Here is a 23,777-nt window from a genome sequence, read left to right on the forward strand (position 1 = left end):
TAATTCATAGGTGATCAGGGAACCTATCAGTTCATCTAGAGTCATGGCCTGAAGATTTCTACCCTCAGCAATGGTCGTAGCCTTGGCTTCCCAAATAGGAGGCAAGCCTCTAAGGATCTTCCTAATCATCTCATATGTGGGATAGGTCTTTCCTAGTGCATACAGTGAATTTATGATGTGTGTGAATCTAGTGTACATGCTCTGAATGGACTCACCTACATTCATCCTAAAGGCCTCATACTCACTAGTCAACATATCTATCCTACTATCTTTCACATCTCTAGTACCCTCATATGTGACTTCTAACTTATCCCAGATTTATTTTGAAGTAGAACATGCCATTATCCTATTGAATTCATTTACATCAAGACTACAGTATAAATTGTTCATAATAGTGACATTTAAACTAACATCTTTCATATCATCATCATCAAATTCTTTTTCAGTTTTAGGAACTCTAGTTGCACCCTCAGTTTTCCTAGGGACATAATTTCCCTTAAAGACGATCCTCCACACTTTCCAATCAGTATTTCGGAGGTAGATGGGCATCCTATGTTTCCAGAAGGTGTAATTAACACCACTGAAAACAGGAGGTCGTGTTGAAGATGGTCTCTCAGGGAAAGGGGTCATGGAGCTATGAGTCATATATGATCTTTTTCAAAATATCTACTAGTTTATGCTACTTGGCTCTGATACCAATAGTTAGCTTTACCCTGATCCCAAGAGGGTGGGGGGGGGGTGAATTGGTACTTTTAAAATTTATGCCCTAGGTGAGTATCCTAACAGAAGTATATTCACAACCCTATGGTCAACCTAGTGCAAGTAATGTAAATCAATTATAATGTGTATCTGAAACTAAATAAAGCAGTTTAATTAACTATGCATGCACTAGAAAGCAGTAAAGGAAAGTGACACGCAGAAATGTTATCGAGGTTTGGCAAATGGCCTATGTCCCCGCCTTGGCTAACAAGCACAAGTATTATGACTATACTTTCTCACTTAAAAGGGTGGAGTGACACCTAAACAAATAAGGTCAATTAGCACAGGGCTGACCTCAACCTTTACAACCATTCCTTACCGTACTGGATTACCGCCCCCTTAGACCACGCCTAGAAACACTCAGTAATTTCAACAATGAAATTGGTACAGTGATTATGCTTTCATGTAAAGCATATGTGTACCCAATTACGTGCAATCACATATACCACCAAATGATATAATAAAGTAAGCTTAATGTGGTCTTAGATGTCGTCTCTCAAATAAATTTGCAATCGTTGTAATAATTGCGTGAGAGTGCAAACAATATGATCTTTGTATCACAAAATATGTTTAATCTAAATGTTCAAACAAAGATATCAGTCAAACTTCATATATTTCAACCAGCAGATTTTCTCAACGTATAAAGCTCAAGTGATGTATAGATTTGGTTTGCAAAAAGGATTTAATCTTTGTGTTCAAAAAATGATATAACTCAATGAATATTGCACCAAAGATTTTCACCACATAAATAAATATCTCTTCAAAGATTTCCCAAGATGAAACACACTAAATATTTGAAAATGATTTGAAATGATTTTTGCAACCAAAATCAAATACAAACTTCTCAAGATATTGCAATGACTATGCAATACTTAGAAGTTCACACGAAGTCTTCTTAGGAAAGACTTACTAATAAAGTCCCCTAAGAATACTTGAGGTTTTGCTCTCAAATAAAATAGTATCAAACAATCACAACACCTAGGAGAGCAAACCTATAGAACATTCAACACTCAAATCAAACTTACAAAGGATTTTTGGCAATATGGCAAGGTAAGAATGAGTGTATGGAGCTTTGAAATGAGTAATAGAAACTTTGGATTTGAGAGAAAATTGACTAATTAGGTTTTCTAATCTCATTACTAATCATTCCAAATGAAGGGGTATATATAGACTTTCCCTTGATTATGGCCATTAAGGACAGAAATGGAATTATTATAAAAGTTTAAATATTAATTAATTAAATTGACCCTATTTAAAAATGTTAACTGCAGTAAAAAATTTGGGGTAACCCCAGAGCACCGGTCGACCGAGGCAAGTTCGGTTGACTGAGCTGCTTGAAGTTCGGTCGACTAGGAATAATTTAAACAGCAAGTTAGGTCGATCGGACATGTAAGTCCAAGGGCAATTTTTCTCTTTTTGCGCAGTTCGGTTGATCGAAAATCAAATGAACTAACAAGTTTGGTTGACTAGATAGTTGAGTTCCACACGTGGGAACTCGGCCAACCAGGGCGTTGATATGCATTTTGTGCTCGGTCAACCAAATGGTCCATTATGTTGACTCCAAGGGAGTTCGGTTGACCTGGTATAAATGAACTAGGTGAGTTCAGTCGATTGGGCTGTGGTCAATCTATTGACCCAATCCTGTTTCGGTCGATCAGGAGGAATTGTACTAAGGAGTACGGTCGACCGAATGTGCCTATTTAGAGCATTTTGAACCTGATTAAGCAAACAATCACCCTATTCAAATTACCAACATAAATATGTGCATGAGTGAGTATCCTAGGGTCATTTCTAGTTCCTTTTTAGTTTTGAGCTTACCTATTAAATCATGCAGGTGATGCGTGTGATTATTACAAGACAAACCCTATTTTCTATTACAGACCCTTTAAATAATAATAAAATACAACATGTGTAGGAGCTTCAGCTTCAATCCCTCTTTGTGCTATTATTATGATATGCCAATTAGAGTACCTGCACATAACCTCAAACACCTATAAAATACAATAGGTATTTGTCATTATCTAAACCGGGCGTGACCTATAAAGTCAACAACCCAAAGATAAATTAACTAAGAGTTGATTTAAATTTTGAATTTTGGGAAGAGTGTGGATGTTGTGTTAAATATCAACTACAGAAGCAAATTACATTCTCTATAGGGCTTACAATTTCATTCACCACAGGGCTGCAAACAAACTAAACATCTTGATTGAATATTATGTAGCTAATTGATTGGTTACTTGCATTGTGGTTAATTAGTTTGAGTGGTTGATTGAATTTTTATTTGTTTTGTGGTTGTGGATTAGATAAAGAGAATTAAGCTTTTATTGTGTGATTGCTAAATCAACCAGAAATCAAGAATTCGTTGAAAGAATTAAATTAAGTTAAAGAATTCATAAAAAGTTTTAAAAGAAAGTTTAAAACCCAATTCACCCCTCCCTCTTGGGACTACACCTTAGTTTTCAATTGGTATCAGAGTTAGGTTATAGAAAATCTTAATTAGTAGTTATAAAAAGATCTTAATGGCTCACATAGGCGTAGCTTCCTTTGGAGAGGGACAATCCTTAACTAGGCCTCCCATCTTTTGTGGTTTGAACTATACTTTTTCGAAACAGCGTATGAGAATATATCTTCAAACTATGAATTGGAAAGCTTGGGAGGTTGTCATGGATGGTGACCTAATTCCCCTTAAACGAGTAGATAGAAAACAAGTTCCTAAGGAGAAAAATGATATCACAGAATTAGATATTAAGATGCTACAAGTTAATTCTAGTGCCATGAATGCTTTATATTGTGCTTTAGATGCTAATGAATTTAATAGAGTAATGACTTGCAAATCTACTAAGGAAATATGAGACAAGCTAGAAGTCACTTACAAAGGCACGATAGATGTTAGGGATAATATGATTGATATGCTTGCAAGCGAATATGAAGCTTTTAAGATGAATCCAGATGAATCTATAACTAGCATGTATACTAGGTTCACTCACATAATAAATTCCCTAAATGCCTTAGGAAAAACCTACACTAACTATGAGATGATAAGAAAAATTCTTAGAGGACTGCCACCTATATGGGAACCAAAAGCCACTGCCATAACGGAAGGAAGAAATTTGAAAAACACCTCCTTAGATGAGCTAATAGGTTCTCTACGCACATACGAAATGGCAATGAATGAAAGGAGTGGAAAAACCAAAGGCCAAGAAACTATAGCCTTCAAAGCCTCAAAAGAAAACTCTAGTAGTGAAGAAGAGATGGATGAAGATGAACTAGCCTTCATATCTAAGAAACTTGCAAAGATATTAAGAAGGAAAAATAAATTCAATAGAAAATCCATGTTTGAATCATATGAAGAGGGGGAAGAAAAAATTATCAAAAAGAAATCTAAAAATAAAACTCCTCCATGTTATAATTGCAACAAAGTTGGACATATAAAACCGAAATGTCCATTACTAAAGAAAGAGTCTAAGAAGAAAAACAAAAGGTCATAAAAGCCACTACTTGGGATAGTACACATAGTTTGTAATGTGAATCAAGTGACCAAGAGGTTGCTTACACTTGCTTTATGGCATGGGACGATAAGGAAAGCTCCTCATACAAATCCTTAAATAATTCTTGTAGTGATTCATCAAATGAATCCAATGATGAGTGTATGCCATCTTATGATGAATTACAAAATGATTTATTCAAAGTACATAAGATGCTAATCAAAGTAACAAAACAAAACACATCATTGAAAAACAAGATCGATGAGATGATGAAAGAGCTAGAATCAAGTAAGATTGCTGAAAATGATAAAGATTCAAAACTCAAGAAAATAGAAAATAAGTATGATTCTGCAATAAAAGAATTAGAAGATCAAAATATTGCTGAAAAAGAAAATGACTTGAAAATCAAGAAATTAGAAAGCAAGAATGAAAAGATGATAGAAGACCTTCGATCTCTATCCTCTATGGAATATGAGAAAGACATATATACTTCTGAATTAGCGGATAAAATCACAAAATTATCTCAAGAATTAGAGAAATCACTAAAGATGGTTGATGACTAGAAAGATATTGAGATAAATGATCTCAAAAATCAAATTGAAGATAAAGAAAAGATCGTTTACAACTTCACAAAAGGAAAGGAAAACTTTGACAAAATGATAGGCTCACAAAAGATGTCCTTAAACAAAAAAGGCATTGGATTTAATGGGGTTGAAAACAAAAAGAAAAAGAATCTTTACATAGGATATTTTTCAAAAGCATCCAAAGATTATGCTAGTTCATCTTCTAATGCCTACACTAACACCATATGCTACCTATGCAAGAAAAATGGTCATATAAAGTTTGAATGTCCATTAAAGAGAAAGGATGTAAGAATTAAACAAGTATGGAGAATAAAAGAAAAATCAAGTCTTATGAAACCTTATGGACCCAAGAAAGTATGGGTACCTAGATAAAAGGCCTTAAAAATCTCAAAGAGTTTATTAGAACAAATAAAAACACAAATAACATTGTCGGCCAAAATCATAAGATGATTCATACAAGCTTAAAATAGGGAGTTTTAAAAATTGGAAAGAAAATTCATATAAAAGCAAAAATCAAGCATACTACATGAATATTTTGATAAGAAACATTTTAAGAATGAGAGATACTTGAAGACAACTTGAGCAGTATGACAAAGCAAATGAAAATGAAATACATGTTGTGCTAATTTGCTATATATACTATATGTATGATCATGACTTGACTCATATTAATAATGTATGACTCATTATATTGCAAACTTGAGCATGATTATGAAGCTAAATCTTGATATAAGAAGTATGGAGTTTGAGCATGAGATTATTGAGCATGAGCATGAATCTTGATATAAAATTAATTTTTGACTATGCATGCTAATAATGAACTAAGTGGATAAATTTGGCTCGTGCTGCTCTTTATATTGGTATCCATGAGCTATGAATGATATTTTTGCTATCCATGAACTATGCATGATGTGATATTAGCTTTGGTATCTATAAAGTAATTTTGGTATCACATTTTAAAAATTTTAATTGGTATCACAATTTAAAAGACTTAATTGGTATCACAAATTGATATTTAAGAATGATAAGCATAATTGAACTCATAAGCATGTTATGATATTGATGATGTTAACATGATACTGGTATTTGATGATTGTGTTCATGAGAACATACAAGATATGAATCAATATATGAAGCATGGATAATAAACTTAAAAACATAATTGGTATCAAATCTGAATGTATTAAATTCCAGGGGAGTATTATGACTAATTGCTTGTATTATGTTTCTTCCCTAATTATTAAATTGGAATCATGGAATAAATAATTGGTATCATGAATTCATATGCATGATTGTTGAATTAGGTGTAATCCTAAGAGAGGGGGGGGGTGAATTGAGTATTTTCAAATTCTTTGACTCTATTTACCTCTTAATCCCTACTTGTATATTTAGCAAACCCAAGCTCAGGGATTTATAACAAAACACATCAATTTACCAAAGTGTTATTATTATCCAATTAATCGTGTGCAATGTTATTCAACCTACACATGCAATATGAACAATTTAAATGTAGTGCTGAAAGTAAACAGTAAAAGGAAGAGAGAAGACAAACGCGGTTTTTACGAGGTTCAGCCAACTCGGCCTACGTCCTCACCTTGAGCAACCACTCAAGGATTTCACTAAAATCCCTATTCCTTAAATTCTAACGGAGCTTTCCTTACAATCCGCTACTTAAAATAGGTACAACTCCCTCCTACTCCTTCGCTTACAAGAGATACAACTCTCTCCTCAAACCCCGGTTCACACACCGAACCGTGTATACAATAGAATCTGTAAAAACACTCAAAAATGTTTCCAAACATAAGCTTGTGAGTAAAATTCAAATTCCTAATACATTTAACATATGATATAACTTGAAGCTCAGAATTATGAAACGATACAATCGTTTATGTATGATATGCTTCAACACACAATTCTTTTTTTATCAAATCTCCCAAAATGTTTGTATGAATCAATAATTTGGAGAAACTTAGGTTAAATCTTTGAATACAAAAATAGCTTTGAAGATTGCAAAGATTTGACACTCACTTTGTTAAAAACAATATTTCTCTCAAGAGTTCGATCTTAATGTGATCTTGGTAGTATTTGCCCTAATATATATATATATATATATATATATATATATATATATATATCTATGTGATGAGAATACCAAGTATCAAATAATTAATATATGATTTTCAAAAAATATCCTTCAATATGTATAGATCAAGTTATGCACTTCTTAGGATATCTAATCAACTAGTTTAGAAGTAACCAAAATATCCCATATTTAACTTTGAAAACACTTGAATGATTACTCTTTGAATAATGGCCAAATAAAACTTTCTCAAGTATTCAACTAGTCAAAAAACAATCTTTTTATGAATATGAAAGACTCAATATCAAACTTCTCTAAAAGTATTCAATAGCAGATGTTGAGAATCTCTTGGAAAGAACTAAATGAATCAAACAAACCTCAATACCAAGATGAAATAAAGTTATGTGAATAAAACCCTTTTGATTTTCCGAGTAGATTTGCCCAAGCTTGATAAGAGTAAGTTGAAGTGTAGGAAATCGTATAGCAAAGTGCTCAACGTTCTTAATTCACTTTCAAAAGGTGTTTTCTTTTCTTCTTGTTTTTCTTGGCATGCGAACTAGGGTTTAGATATTCAGTATATATAGTGTCTTACCCTTAGAATTGATCTCAACCATTGGATCAAAAGATATCTCGAGTGTTTGCTCAATAAAAATTAAATTTTTAATCTTTCCCACAAGTTCAGACGACTGAGGCCAAGGGCCCAAATGACCAAAGTCATTTTTATCTTTTGAAAAAATAGCCTGGACACAGGATGAGATGACTAAGGCCAAGGGTCAGAAGACCGAAGTATCGAGTTTAGACGAATGAAGTGTCAAGTTCAGTCATTTGAGGTGCTTCTGCCAGTTTCTGTTTTTCACCCATAAAACTTCAGATGACTGAGCTTATTCTTCAGACGTCTGAGAAAATTCTTCAGTCAACCGAACTTAAAGTTCAGTCAACCAAAGTTCCCAACTTTTGCATATTTACTTTCCAGTTCAAAAATTTGTTTTGCTTTCTTTCTCGGCTCTTATATAAAACTTATTTTCCATTATTTTAAAAGTATTTCAAGGTCCATGAAAGTCTCTTAATGATATGCTTGAACTTTGCCGCTTGCATCTTGATTCTCGTACTCTTTGAGTTCCATGGATCTTGCCAAGATATGTGTGATTTACTTTAAGGACTCCATGACTCATTATCCTTCCATGCATGCTTAATATGGTTCCTATTCACAAACTCAATGCACAGATCAAATGTCAAGTGATATGTCATTATCAAAACCGGATTGGACTCGTACAGTCAACAATCTCCCCCTTTTTGATGATGACAAATGCGCTAGCAAAAATATATATAATGGGTTACACCAAATAAGGCTCCCCCTCAATTAATGCATCAAATATTCAATGAATGACAATATGCTCATGACGTTTCAACAATTTTGGTTATTATACTTCTCCCCCTTTTGCATAATTAGTTTTGCCAACAATTTTTGCTCCTAATATTTCTCCCCAACACAAAGTTTTAATTTTTGCCCCTTTTTCTCGATTTCTCTTATTTATGCTTTTTCTCCCGAGTTCTATTATTTTTGCTCCCAATTTTCTCCCCCTTTTGACATCAACAAAAAGGTGTAAAATAATAAAACATAAGTAGACGTACCCTTATGTTCTTCTTTCCTTAGAAATCTTAAGGTTTTAAACGTGTTCAACCATTAGGTAAAAACAATTCCTTCTCATGCTTTTTGACATCAACTATCCCTCTTACTAATGCATAAATTTCAAAGATTACATGAGGATACCAAATGTTAATTAAATGTTATGTCAAATTTTTGATACTAATTGTGGATTAATGCAATACTGAAAATTTGATTAATATGATATGTTGACCTTATAGGTCACACCCGTTTTTGATTGTGACAAATACTCATTATGACTAATGAGTGTTTGAGACGTTGTGTAGGAACTTAAATTGACAGATCATAATGCACATGGAGAAAGAGAAGCTTGAAGATCAAATTTCTATTGAAGACCAAATTACTTTGTGTTGTAATATATATAATTCAGTCATGTAATCGATCTGTAATAGTAATTAGGATTTTTACTTGTAATAATCACACACATCACATGCATGATCTGATTTGTAAGCTCAAACCAAACATCTCCTGAAAATCATAATGATCATAGAATGACCTTAGGGAACACCCTTCAGTCGATCGACATCGGATTTTTTTGGTGTCTTGAAAAAGGCTTTGAAATGACCCTAGGACACTCACTCATGCATACATATGATTAATCATTTGATGTGGGTGATTGCATGCTTAAAAAATGACAGAAATGTACATGTTATGTACTTTCGATCGACCGACCTATATAGGTCATTTTCTCCTAGTCAATCGAAACTGGTCCAGGTCAACAAGTTGACCGCTATCCGGTTGACCGAGCTGCTGCAGCTCATTTGACCCCGGTCGATCGAACCACCTAGGAGTCAACATTTTGACCTCCTGGTCAATTGAGAGATTTTTATACTACACCAACCTGGTTGACCGAATCCCCACGTGTGGGATCCAAGGGTCTGGTCGACCGACCAGTCTAGTTCATTCTAGTCCTAGTCGATCGAACCTCGGAGAATCGAAAAATCGTCTTTTTTCGGTCGACTGAGACTTTAGTTCATTTTTACCCTGGTCGACCGAATCTCGATAATTTGGAAAAATCGCCTCGGACATACTGATCTAGTCGACCGATTCTGAAGTTCATTTTTGGCCTAGTCGACCGAACCATATGAACTTGGGTCGACTGAAAATGTTTCTCGTCAACTGGTGCTCTCGGGTTATTTTGAAAAGTTGCCATATTTAACTATATTAATTACTATAAATGGTATTATTCTTTTCTAATAAAGCCGATCGTGTCCACAGTGAGCATCATTTATGGTATCCCTATATATACATGTTATTTAGAGAAATTACAAGCAGATTGAAAATATACGATTAAGAAAATTTCTTTAGAGCTTTTTATCTTGCAACTTCGAATATCCATCCACTCATACTTACCTACAACTATTGTCTAAACATGCTATAAGTCGATTGAGTGTTTTTCTTGGAAATGTTTGCTCTTCTTGGTTTGTTTGATTGACATGATTTTCTTGAGAGCCAAACCAAAAAGGATTCTTAGGGAACTTTTCTAATAAGTTCATCCTAGGAAGACTTTATTTGATCTTTTGAGAATTGCACTTTCATTGCAACATCTTAAGAAAATTGTATTTGTTTTTGGTTGCAAAATATTTTCAAAATACTTTCAAATATCTATTGTGCTTTGTTTTGATAAATCTTTGAATATATATTTGTTTGTGTGATAAAAATCTTTGTGACAAACATTCATTGAGTTATATCTTTTATTGGATACAAAGATTAAAACCATTTTGCAAACCAAACTTATACAGAACTTCATATACTTATATTGAGAGAACTTGTTGTTTGAAATATATGAAGTGTGATTGAAATCTTTGTGTGAACACGATTGCTTGAATATATTGAGATACAAAGATTGTTTGTTGATACTCTCACGCACTCATTACACTGATAGTAAACATACTTGAGAGTTAAAATATAAGATCACATTGAGCTTACATATTGAATGATATTGTGGTGTATTTGATTGAGCTTATTTGGGTACATATACGCTTTACATGAAAGCATTCTGATTGTACCATTTGATTGTAATTTTGAGCGTTCCAGGCGTGCCTTGAAGGGGCGGTAATCCAGCCCGGTAAGGATTGTGTAGGTTGAGGTCAGCCCTGTGATAGATGACCTAGTTGTAAAGGATGAGGGCAGCCTTGTGCTAATTTGACCTGTTTTGTATAGGTGTCGCTCCACCCGTTTAAGTGAGCAAGTTATAGTGGTAATCCTTGTACTTGTTAGCCAAGGCAGGGACGTAGGCAATTGGCCAAACCTCGATAACATTTCTGTGTGTCACCCTTACTCTACTGCATTTTGGTGCATGTACGTTTGATTAAATTATTTTATCTACTTTCTGGTATTAGGTGATTGACCTAGAGCTTAAAATTTAAAAATACCAATTCACCCCCCCTCTTGGGATCACGGTAAATCTAACATGATACCAAGTGATTACATCGTAAGTGACGTTGCTCCCCTTGAATTATATCATCTAATATAAACCTCTCCACTATGCATAAGACCTAATTCACGCCTAATTTGGATAAACCTATCCTCCGCAAGTGGTTTCGTGAATATATCTGCCCATTGTTCCTCCATGCATACAAACTCTAGTGTCACATCCCCTTTTTTTACATGGTCACGAAGATAGTGATGTCTTATTTCTATGTGCTTAATTCATGAATGTAATATGGGATTCTTTGAAATATTTATCGCACTCGTATTGTCACATCTAATAGGGATTGTTTCATAACTTAATCCAAAATCCTTCAGTTGTTGCCTCATGTAAAGTGTTTGAGCACAATAACTACCTGCCGCTATGTATTCAGTCTCAGCTGTGGAAAGAGCAACTGAGTTTTGCTTCTTGGAAAACCAAAGACTAAGGAATTTCCTAAGAAATGACAAGTACCACTCGTGCTTCCTATTCACTTTGCTACCCGCAAAATCAGCATCTGAATAGCTGAGAATCCCAAAAGATGTGTACTTAGGATACCATAATCCAATTTCCACGGTTCCTATCAGATATCTAAGTATTCATTTAATGGTTAACAAATGTGACTCTTTTGGTGCAGACTGAAATCTTACGCACAAACATAGGCTAAACATTTTATCAGGTCTACTGGCAGTCAGGTATAATAAGCTACCAATCATTCCACGATAAAGTTTGACATCTACTGGTATACCTTGTTCATCTTTGTCTAATTTCAATGAAGTGCTCATAGGTGTACCTAGTATTTTTCCATCTTCCATATTAAACTTTTTGAGTAGGTCTCTAATATACTTTAATTGATTTATGAATATTCCATGTTTTTCTTGCTTGATCTAAAGTCCTAGGAAGAAATTTAGTTCACCTATCATGCTCATCTCAAATTCATTTTGCATGGTATTGGCAAATTCATCATACAGTTCTTTATTTGAAGTGCCAAATATTATGTCATCTACATATACCTGCACTAGAAGAATATCATCTTTCTTGGACTTCATGAACAGGGTTGTATCTATCTTTCTTCTTATAAATCCATTTTCTAATAGAAAACCACTTAGCCTTTCATACCAAGCTCTAGGAGCTTGCTTTAAACCATGCAAGGCGTTTGTCAGTCTATACACGTGATCTGGATTCTTATGATTTTCATAGCCTGGGGGTTGTTCTACATACACTTCTTCATTTATGTAGCCATTAAAAAATGTTCTTTTGATGTGCATTTGATGTAACTTGAAATCCTTAAAAGCTGCATATGCTAAAAGCATTCGAATGGCTTCCATCATTGCTACAAGTGCAAATGTTTCTTAAAAATCTATACCTTCTTCTTGATTATATCCCTGAGCTACTAATCAAGCCTTATTTCTCATAACTATTCCATGTTCATCTTTCTTATCCTTATATATCCATTTGGTTCCAATGATTGATTTATCCTCAGGTCTGGGAACTAGTGTCCATACTTTATTCCTCTCAAACTGATTTAACTCTTCTTGCATGGACAACACACAAAATTCATCCTTTATAGCTTCACTCACTTTCTCAGGTTCTTCTTGAGATAGAAATGCAAAACGACTAATCATGTTCCTAAGAGAGGAGCAAGTGACTGCTCCATGTAATGGTTCACCTATTATTTGATCAATGGGATGATTCTTTATATATTTCCATTCTCTAGGTGGTTCATTAACCTTATCTTCAGTTTGATCAATTTCAATGGATGGTTCTTAAGTTCATTTTTATTTTTTGAATCATTCTCAATTGATAATTCTTCAAATTCCTTATTTAATTCAATTTCATCTTCATTAGTTCTTTTGGAGAAGGGATTTGACTCATCGGACACTACATGAATAGATTCTATAACCATCAATGTTCGTTTGTTATATACTCTATAGGCTTTACTATCTAATACATACCCTAGGAAGATGCCTTCATCAAATTTCACATCAAACTTTCCTAGGTGTTCATTATCTCTAAGCATAAAACATTTAGAGCCATAGACATGAAAATATGATATGTTTGGTCTATGGTTACTCCAAAATTTGTAAGGGGTCTTATTAAGAGATGGTCTAATCAATACTCTGTTTAGAACATTGCAGACAGTATTCACTGCCTCAGCCCAAAAGTACTTAGGTAATTTATGTTCGTTAAGCTTAGTTCTGGCCATTTATTGTATAGACCTATTCTTCCTTTCAACTACACCATTCTGTTGTGGTGTTCTAGGAGCTGAAAAATTATGGGTAATTCCTAAATTATTACAATAGTCTTCCAGGCCCTGATTTTTGAATTCTCTACCCTTATCACTTCTAATTTTAGTGATTGTATATCCCTTTTCATTTTGGATTTTCTTGCACAAGTTTATGAATTTTTCACTTGCTTCATCTTTGTGACCTAAGAATAGTACCCATGTATATCATGAAAAGTCATCAACAACGATTAGATCCCCTTAACTGATTATTTCTTAACAAGTTTTGAGATTAAATCTGTGTTTGCGTGTCCTAGTCTCTTATGCCAAATCTAACTAATTTCATTCATAGTAGATAAGCATGTCACGCTCTGTGAAGTTAAGTTATCAAAGCTTGTGGTATATACATTCTCATGACGTTTAGTAGTGAAGAATATCTTATTATCAGTTTTGTGTTCAACAGTGCACTTGTCATGTTCAAAAGACACTTTGTAACCTTTATCACATAGTTGGCTTAAGCTCAATAAGTTGTGTTTTAAACCTTTAACTAATAAAATATCATCTATAATGAGTGAGGAATCATTACTGACTTTACCAACACCTGTGATCCTTCCCTTAGCATTATCTCCAAAAGTAACAAACCCTTCATCCTTGGGTGCGATGGATGTGAACTTTGCTTTATCCTCGGTCATGTAACGTGAACATTCGCTATCCATATACCATTTTTCTTTTGAGGATGCTGATCTTAAGCATATCTACAAAACACAATCAAACAACTAGTTTTGGTACCCAGATTTTCTTGGGTCTAGGGGGTTAGTGATAGATTGACCTTTGACGTTCCATACTTTCTTAATTTTTACATCTTTATTTTCGAAAGGACAGTCGAATTGTATGTGACCCAACCTTCTACATTTAAAGCATGTAGTGTTTCTATAATAATTCTTAGTTGGAACATATGACTTTGACTCTCTTCTAAAATAACCTATGTAAAGGTGTCTATTCTTTAGATTTTCCTTTCCATTAAAGCCAAGCCCTTCCTTTTCTAGGGAATTTCTTTGAGATCCAAGGAGCTTTTCAAAATTGTTTTATCCCTCAGTAAATTTACAAATAATTTCAGCTTTATCTCTCAAATCCTTTTCTAACTCCTCAATTTTGAAATCTTTATCTTTTATGAAAGATGCATGAGATTCATTTTGGCGTTCAACCAAGTTTGAAAGTTCTTTGATTTTTCTTTTCAACTTAGATTTTTTTTGTTTTCTTCTCAAGCATTTTAATAGAGTATAGGTATTCTTGTTTCAGTTCATTATATGAAATCAAGTCATTTTCATTTTCAGACTCACTAGAATATTACGAAGATGATGAAAATGATGATTGCACCTCAAGGTCATCATGTGCCATTAGACACAGATTGGCGATTTCGTCGTCACTGGATTCAGATTCTGACCTGCTAGTGCTGTGAGTATCCCAACTGACTTTCAGTGCCTTCTTCTTTTTCTTTGAGACTTTCACAAGCTTGGGGCACTCATGCTTGATGTGTCCAAATTCTTGGCAGTTGTTCCATGTTAGTGGATTCTCCTTCTTTTTCTTCATGCTAGACTCTCCTCTTTCTGACTTAGAGTACCTTGATTTTCTGTTGAACTTCTTGTTCTTCTTCAAGAACTTCCCGAACTTCTTGGTTAGCAAGGCCATGTCATCATCTATTTCAGAATCACTTCCTTTACTTGAGTAGTTTGATGATGCCTTAAGTGCGCTGATCTTATTTGCTTTGCTCAATCTTCCTCTCGTTCATTGCCAGCTCATAGGTGGTAAGTGATCCAATGAGTTCATCCACCGACATCTCCTTGAGATTTCTCCCTTCTGCTATTGCCATAACTTTTGCTTCCCACACTGGAGGTAATCCCCTGAGTATTTTCCTGATCAACTCATAAGTAGGGTAAGTCTTTCCAAGTGCATTCAAAGAATTGATGATGTGTGTGAATCTAGTGTACATGGATTGTATAGATCATCAACTGTCATTTTAAATGCTTCATATTCACTGGTGAGCATGTCAGTCCTACTATCCTTGACTTCCTTAGTACCTTCATATGTAACTTCTAATTTTTCCCAAATTTCTTTAGCTGAGTTACAAGCCATTACCCTATTAAATTCATTTACGTCTAATGCATAGAAAAGCAAGTTCATGGAAGTAGCATTGATTTGTACTGATTTCCTGTCTTCCTCTGTATATTCATCTTTAGTTTTAGGTACATTGGTCTTATCAATTACTTTCATGGGAATATGATTACCCTTAGTCACTATTTTCCAAACCTTCCAATTTACGTTCAATACATATATACTCATCCTACATTTCCAATAGGTGTAGTTTACACCACAGAAAATGAGTGGTCTAGTGGATGAGTATCCCTCACTGAATGGAGTTACACCGATATGTGCCTTGTGATCTTTTTGCAAATTGACTATTAAGTCTATGTGAACCCCCTCTGATACCAATTGTTGAATTAGGTGTAATCCCAAGATGGGGGGGGGGGGGCAGTGAAATGGGTATTTTCAAATTCTTTGACTATTTACCTCTTAATCCCTACTTATATATTTAGAAAACCCAAGCGTAGGGATTTATAACAAAACACATCAATTTACCAAAGTGTTCTTGTTACCCAATTAATTGTGTGCAATTTTATTCAACCTACACATGCAATATGAACAATTTAAATGTAGTGTTGAAAGTAAACAGTAAAGGGAAGAGAGAAGACAAATGCGATTTTTACGAGGTTTAGCCAACTCGGCCTACGTCCTCGCCTTAAGCAACCACTCAAGGATTTCACTAAAATCCCTGCTCCTTAAATTCTAACGGAGCTTCCCTTACAATCCGCTGCTTACAAGAGGTACAGCTCCCTCCTACTCCGCTGCTTACAAGAGATACAACTCTCTCCTCAAACCCTGATTCATACACCGAACCGTGTATACAATAGAATCTATAAAAACACTCAAAAATGCTTCCAAACAAAAGCTTGTGAGTACAATTCAAATTCCTAATACATTTAACATATGATATAACTTGAAGCTCAGAATTATGAAACGATACAATCGTTTATGTATGATATGCTTCAACACACAATTCTCTTTTTATCAAATCTCCCAAATGTTTGTATGAATGAATAATTTGGAGAAACTTAGGTTAAATCTTTGAATACAAAAATAGCTTTGAAGATTGCAAAGATTTTACACACACTTTGTCAAAAACAATATTTCTCTCAAGAGTTCAATCTCAATGTGATCTTGGTAGTATTTGCCCTATATATATATATCTGTGTGATGAGAATACCAAGCATCAAATACTTAATATATGATTTTTAGAAAATATCCTTCAATATGTATAGATCAAGTTAAGCACTTCTTAGGATATCTAATCAACTAGTTTAGAAGCAACCAAAATATCCCGTCTTTAACTTTGAAAACACTTGAATGATTACTCTTTAAACAATGGCCAAATAAAAAACTTTCTCAAGTATTCAACTAGTCAAAAAACAATCTTTACATGAATATGAAAAGACTCAATATCAAACTTATCTAAAAATATTCAATAGCAGATGTTGAGAATCTCTTGGAAAGAACTAAATGAATCAAACAAACCTCAATACCAAGATAAAATAAAGTTGTGTGAATAAAACCCTTTTGATTTGCGGAGTAGATTTGCCCAAGCTTGATAAAAGTAAGTTAAAGTGCAAGCAATCGTATAGCAAAGTGCTTAACGTTCTCAATTAGCTTTCAAAAGGTGTTCTCTTTTCTTCTTGTTTTTCTTGGCATACGAACTAGGGTTTAGATATTTAGTATATATAGTGTCTTACCCATAGAATTGATCTCAACCATTGGATCAAAAGATATCTTGCGTGTTTGCTCAATAAAAATTAAATTTTTAATCTTTTCCGCAAGTTCAGACAACTAAGGCCAAGGGCCCAGACGACCGCAGTCATTTTTATCTTTTGAAAAAATAGCCTGGACACAGGGTCATACGACTGAAGTGTCGAGTTCAGACGACAGAAGTGTCAAGATCAGTCATCTAAGGTGCTTCTTCTAGTTTCTGTTTTTCACCGATAAAATTTCAGATGACTGAGCTTATTCTTTAGACGTCTGAGGAAATTCTTTAGTCAACTGAACTTAAAGTTTAGTCAACCGAAGTTCCCAACTTTTGCATATTTACTTTTCAGTTCAAAAATCTATTTTGCTTTCTTTCTTGGCTCTTATATAAAACATATTTTCCATGATTTTAAAAGTATTTCAAAGTCCATGAAAGTCCCCTAACGATATGCATGAAATGCATGAATCCTAAAGTGATTCTAAGTTATGTTGAGCCTTGAATTAAATCATACGAAAATGTAAATATATGAGGTCTAAGTACCCATTCCCAGGATATGCTTGAACTTTGCCGCTTGCATCTTGATTCTCGTACTCTTTGAGTTCCATGGATCTTGCCAAGATATGTGTGCTTTACTTTAAGGCTTCCATGACTCGTTATCCTTCCGTGTATGCTTAATATGGTTCATGTTCACATACTCAATGCACAGATCAAATACCAAGTGATATGTCATTATCAAAATCGGATTGGACTTGTAGAGTCAACAATCTCCCCCTTTTTGATGATGATAAATGCACAAGCAAAAATACATATAATGGGTTACACCAAAAAAGGCTCCCCCTCAATTAATGCATAAAATGCTCAATGAATGACAATATGCTCATGATGTTTCAAAAATTTTGGTTATTATACTTCTCCCCCTTTTGCACAATTGGTTTTGCCAACAATTTTTGCTCCTGATATTTCTCCCCAACACAAAGTTTTAATTTTTGCCCCTTTTTCTCGATTTCCCTTATTTATGCTTTTTCTCCTGAGTTCAATTATTTTTGCTCCCAATTTTCTCCCCTTTTTGACACCAACAAAAAGGTGTAAAATAATAAAATATAAGTAGACGTTCCCTTATGTTCTTCTTCACTTAGAAATCTTAAGGTTTTAAACATGTTCAACCACTAGGTAAAAACAATTCCTTCTCATGTTTTTTGACATCAACTATCCCCCTTACTAACGCATAAATTTTAAAGATTACATGAGGATACCAAATGTTGATTAAATGTTATGTCAAATTTTTTATACTAATTGTGGACTAATGCAATACCAAAAATTTGATTAATATAATACCAAGTGATTACATCGTAAGTGACATTGCTCCCCCTGAATTATATCATGTAATATAATTCTAGGCAACCTCTTGACTATGCATGAGACCTAATTCACGCCTAATTTGGATAAACGTATCCTCCGCAAGTGGTTTCGTGAATATATCTGCCCATTGTTCCTCCGTGCATACAAACTCTAGTGTCACATCCTCTTTTTGTACATGGTCACGAAGAAAGTGATGTCTTATTTCTCCGTGCTTAGTTCACGAATGTAATATGGGATTCTTTGAAATATTTATCGCACTCGTATTGTCACATCTAATAGGGATTGTTTCATAACTTAATCCAAAATCCTTCAGTTGTGGCTTCATGTAAAGTGTTTGAGCACAACAACTACCAGCCGCTATGTATTCAGCCTCAGCTGTGGAAAGAGCAACTGAGTTTTGGTTCTTGGAAAACCAAGAGACTAAGGAATTTCCTAAGAAATGACAAGTACCACTCGTGCTTCCTATCCACTTTGCTACCTGCAAAATCAACATCTGAATAGTTGAGAATTTCAAAAGATGTGTACTTAGGAAACCATAATCCAATTTCCACAGTTTCTATCAGGTATCTAAGTTTTCGTTTAACGGCTAACAAATGTGACTCTTTTGGTGCAGATTGAAATCTTGTGCACAAACATACACTAAACCTTATATCAGGTCTATTGGAAGTTAGGTATATAAGCTACCAATCATTCCACGATAAAGTTTGACATCTACTGGTATACCTTGTTCATCTTTGTCTAATTTCAATGAAGTGCTCATAGGTGTACCTAGTATTTTTCCATCTTCCATATTAAACTTTTTAAGTAGGTCTTTAATATACTTTGATTGGTTTATGAATATTCCATGTTTTTCTTGCTTGATCTAAAGTCCTAGGAAGAAATTTAGTTCACCCATCATGCTCATCTCAAATTCATTTTGCATGGTATTGGCAAATTCATCATACAGTTCTTTATTTGAAGCGCCAAATATTATGTCATCTACATATACTTGCACTAGGAGAATATCCTCTTTGTTGGACTTAATGAACAGGGTTGTATCTATCTTTTTTCTTATAAATCCATTTTCTAATAGAAAACCACTTAGCCTTTCATACCAAGCCCTAGGAGCTTGCTTTAAACGATACCAGACTTTTGTCAGTCTATACACATGATCTGGATTCTTATGGTTTTCAAAGCTTGGGGGTTGTTTTACGTACACTTCTTCATTTATGTAGCCATTTAAGAATGCGCTTTTGACGTCCATTTGATATAACTTGAAATCCTTAAAAGCTGCATATGCTAAAAGCACTCGAATGGCTTCCATCCTAGCTACAGGTGAAATGTTTCTTCAAAATCTATATCTTCTTCTTGATTATATCCCTGAGCTACTAATCTAGCCTTATTTCTCGCAACTATTCCATGTTCATCTTTCTTATTCTTATATATCCATTTGGTTTCAATGATTGATTTATCCTCAGGTCTAGGAACTAGTGTTCATACTTTATTCCTCTCAAACTGATTTAACTTTTCTTGCATGGACAACACCCAAGATTCATCCTCTATAGCTTCACTCACATTCTTAGGTTCTTCTTGAGATAGAAATGCAAAATGACTAATCATGTTCCTAAGAGAGGAGCGAGTGGCTGCTCCACGTAATGGTTCACCTATTATTTGATCAATGAGATGATTCTTTATACATTTCCATTATTTAGGTGGTTCATTAACCTCATTTTCAGTTTGATTAATTTCAATGGATGGTTCCTTAAGTTCATTTTTCTTTTTTGAATCATTCTTAATTGATAGTTCTTCAAATTCCTTGTTTAATTCAATTTCATCTTCATCAGTTCTTTTGGAGAAGGGATTTGACTCATCGAACACTACATGAATAGATTATATGACCATCAATGATTGTTTGTTATATACTCTATAAGCTTTACTATCTAATGCACACCCTAGGAAGATGCCTTCATCAGATTTCACATCAAACTTTCCTAGGTGTTCATTATCTCTAAGCACAAAACATTTACAGCCAAAGACATGAAAATATGATATGTTTGTTCTATGGCCATTCCATAATTCGTAATGGGTCTTATTAAGAGATGGTCTAAACAATACTTTGTTTAGAACATAGCAAGCGGTATTCACTGCCTCAGCCCAAAAGTACTTAGGTAATTTATGTTCGTTAAGCATAGTTCTGGCCATTTCTTGTATAGACATATTCTTCCTTTCAACTACACCATTCTATTGTGGTATTTTAGGAGCTGAAAATTTATGGGCAATTCCCAATGAATTACAATAGTCTTCCACGTCCTGATTTTTGAATTCTCTACCCCTATCACTTCTAATTTTAGTGATTGTATATCCCTTTTCATTTTGGATTTTCTTGCACAGGTTTATGAACTTTTCACTTTCATCATCTTTGTGGCCTAAGAATAGTACCCATTTATATCATGAAAAGTCATCAACAATGACAAAAGCGTATGATTTTCCTCCTAAGCTTTGAATTGGGTTTGGACCAAATAAGTCTAAGTGTAGCATTTGGAGTGGCCTAGTAGTGGAGATTTCTTTCTTCTTCTTAAAGCTTGTTCTTGCTTGTTTTCCCAGTTGGCATGCATCACAGATTTTATCTTTCACAAATTTAGTCTTTGGTAGCCCCTTAACTAATTCTTTCTTAACAATTTTTGAGATTAAATCCATGTTTGCGTGTCCTAGTCTCTTATGATAAATCCAGCTAATTTCATTCATAGCAGATAAGCATGTCACGCTCTGTGAAGTTAAGTTATCAAAGCTTGTGGTATATACATTTTCATGGCGTTTTGTAGTGAACAATATCTTATTACCAGTTTTGTGTTCAACAGTACACTTGTCATGTTCAAAAGACACTTTGTAACCTTTATCACATAGTTGGCTTATGCTCAATAAGTTGTGTTTTAAACTGTTGACCCCATGGGTCACACCCAGTTTTGATAATGACAAATACTCTTGGTATTTAACGTTTGCCAAGTTTGTGTGCAGGACCATATTTGGAATATCAAATTGATGGCACATGAAAGTAAAGCGTGAAGACCCTAAAGACTTTAATTTGTATTGTCAAATCAATGATTGTAATATGGGTCTGTAATAGTAACTAGGTATATGGTTTGTAATATTCTCTACATGTCATGCATGTAGGTTTTGTAAGCTCAAAAATGCCATAGACTGACCATAGAGACCGAATGACCTTAGGGCACGGTTGACCGACGCCAAGTTTTTGGGTGTACTTGAAAAGACCCTATGTCCCTACACTTAGTGCACATTGTCCCCACAAACGCATATTTTATCTGGGGAATTAATTGAAGTAAAATTAGGCAAAATTGCAAAAATATATGAGAGGTCGGGCGACCGAACCCCAGGAGTTCAAAACTCCTCGGGCGCCCAAACTACTAGAAAGTCAGCAGTTTGACTTGGGGTCGGGCTACCGAACCAAGAATGAACGTGTTGCCCTCGGGCAACCGAACCTCGGTCACGGTGCTTTTACCAACTCGAGTTGCCAAACCTTTTAGTTCAAATTAGGCCTCGGGCAATCGAATTTGTCAATTCGATTAACCAAACTTAGCACCAGGCACCCGAACCGCGCGGCAAATGTTTCTGACTTTTGTTTAGCCAACTGACCCTAGACTCGGGCAACCGAACTATTTAAAAATGCCTTTTTGACTCAGTTTTTTCGGGCGACCAAACCTCGGTTCAGCCACACGAATCACGCGGGTTAAATTATTTTTACCGGGGTTAAATTTAATTAAGTTGGGTTAATTTTCTTAAACCATTTTAAAAATTTTTTAAGAATGACCTACATGTCCCCAACAATTATATTTTTGCCACTATATATAGGGGCTCATTTGCAAAATTAAGAAGAGATTAGAAAATTCATTAGCCAAAAATCCCCTCTCTAGAAAATACTCATTTTGTCCAAATACTCTCAAATTTATATTCCCTTAAAACATCTTAGTATTGTGAGAGTATATTGGTTGTGCTAGTGTATATTAGATTGCTAATACTCCTAGTGTTCTTGTGTAATTGAGATAATGTTTTTGGGGATATTAGCTTAGGTTTATCCCACAGATTTTGGTTGTGCAAAAATATTTTCAAGCAAGCAAAATATTTTCAAACAATTAGTGTGTCTATTTCATTGAGGAAAATCTCTTTGAACTAGTTTGAATATCTGATTGATATCTTTGGAATAATGATGTGCTATTGATTTGTGTTTTGCTTAAATTCCAAAGTATTGCTTGTTTAGAACACTCTTGAACATTATTGTTAACATATCTTGTTGAGTGTTATTTGCACGTATATACACATCATTGAGCTTACATCTACCTACATTGTTGATGTGTATGTGATTAATTAAGTATACTGCGCGTATTTGGGTACATATCTGTTTTACATGAAAGCACAATCACTGTACCAACTTCATTGAGAAAAATACTGTTGTATTTCCAGGCACAGGCCTGAAGAAGGAGATTAGCCCTGTGAAATAGTCCCAAATTGGCTGAGACTCGGTCAGGAAAGTTAGGTGCGCCATCCTGTTAAGGCGTGTTGGTTGAGATCAGCCCCTTGAATTGACCTAGTTGTATTAGGTGCCGCTCCACCCGTTATGTGAGCCATTAGTGGAATCCTCGGGCTTGCGAGCTAGAGGTAGGGACATAGGTACAGTTGGCTGAACCCCGATAACATATCGTGCTTGTTCTTTACACTTCTACAATTTATTTACTGTACATGTATGTTTTATTGTGAATGATGCGTATGGTTTAAATTTTCACATTTTATATTAATCTGCGCATTTGGGATTGCATACACTAACCCTAGGCTGTGATATTCTGCTAACATCTGGTTTAACCTAGGAATAAGTTTTAAAATTCCAATTCCCCGCCCTCCTCTTGGGAATACACCAAAACTAACATAAACCTTCAACTAATAAAACATCATCTATAATGAGTGAGGAATCATTACTGACTTTACCAACACATGTGATCCTTCCCTTAGCATTATCTTCAAAAGTAACAAACCCTTCATCCTTGGGTGTGATGGATGTGAACTTTGCTTTATCCTCAGTCATGTGACGTGAGCATCCGCTATCCATATACCATTTGTCTTTTGAGGATGTTGTTCTTAAGAATATCTGCAAAACACAACCAAACAACTAGTTTTGGTACCCAAATTTTCTTGGGTCTAGAGGGGTTAGTGCTAGATTGACCTTTGATCTTCCATACTTTCTTAACTTTTACATTATTATTTTTGAAACGACAGTCAAATTGTATGTGACCCAACCTTCTACACTTAAAGCATGTAGTGTTTCTATAATAATTCTTAGTTGGAACATATGACTTTGACTCTCTTCT

The sequence above is a fragment of the Malania oleifera genome, chromosome 4 (genome assembly GCF_029873635.1).
Source record: "Malania oleifera isolate guangnan ecotype guangnan chromosome 4, ASM2987363v1, whole genome shotgun sequence".
In the NCBI taxonomy this organism is placed as follows: Eukaryota; Viridiplantae; Streptophyta; class Magnoliopsida; order Santalales; family Ximeniaceae; genus Malania; species Malania oleifera.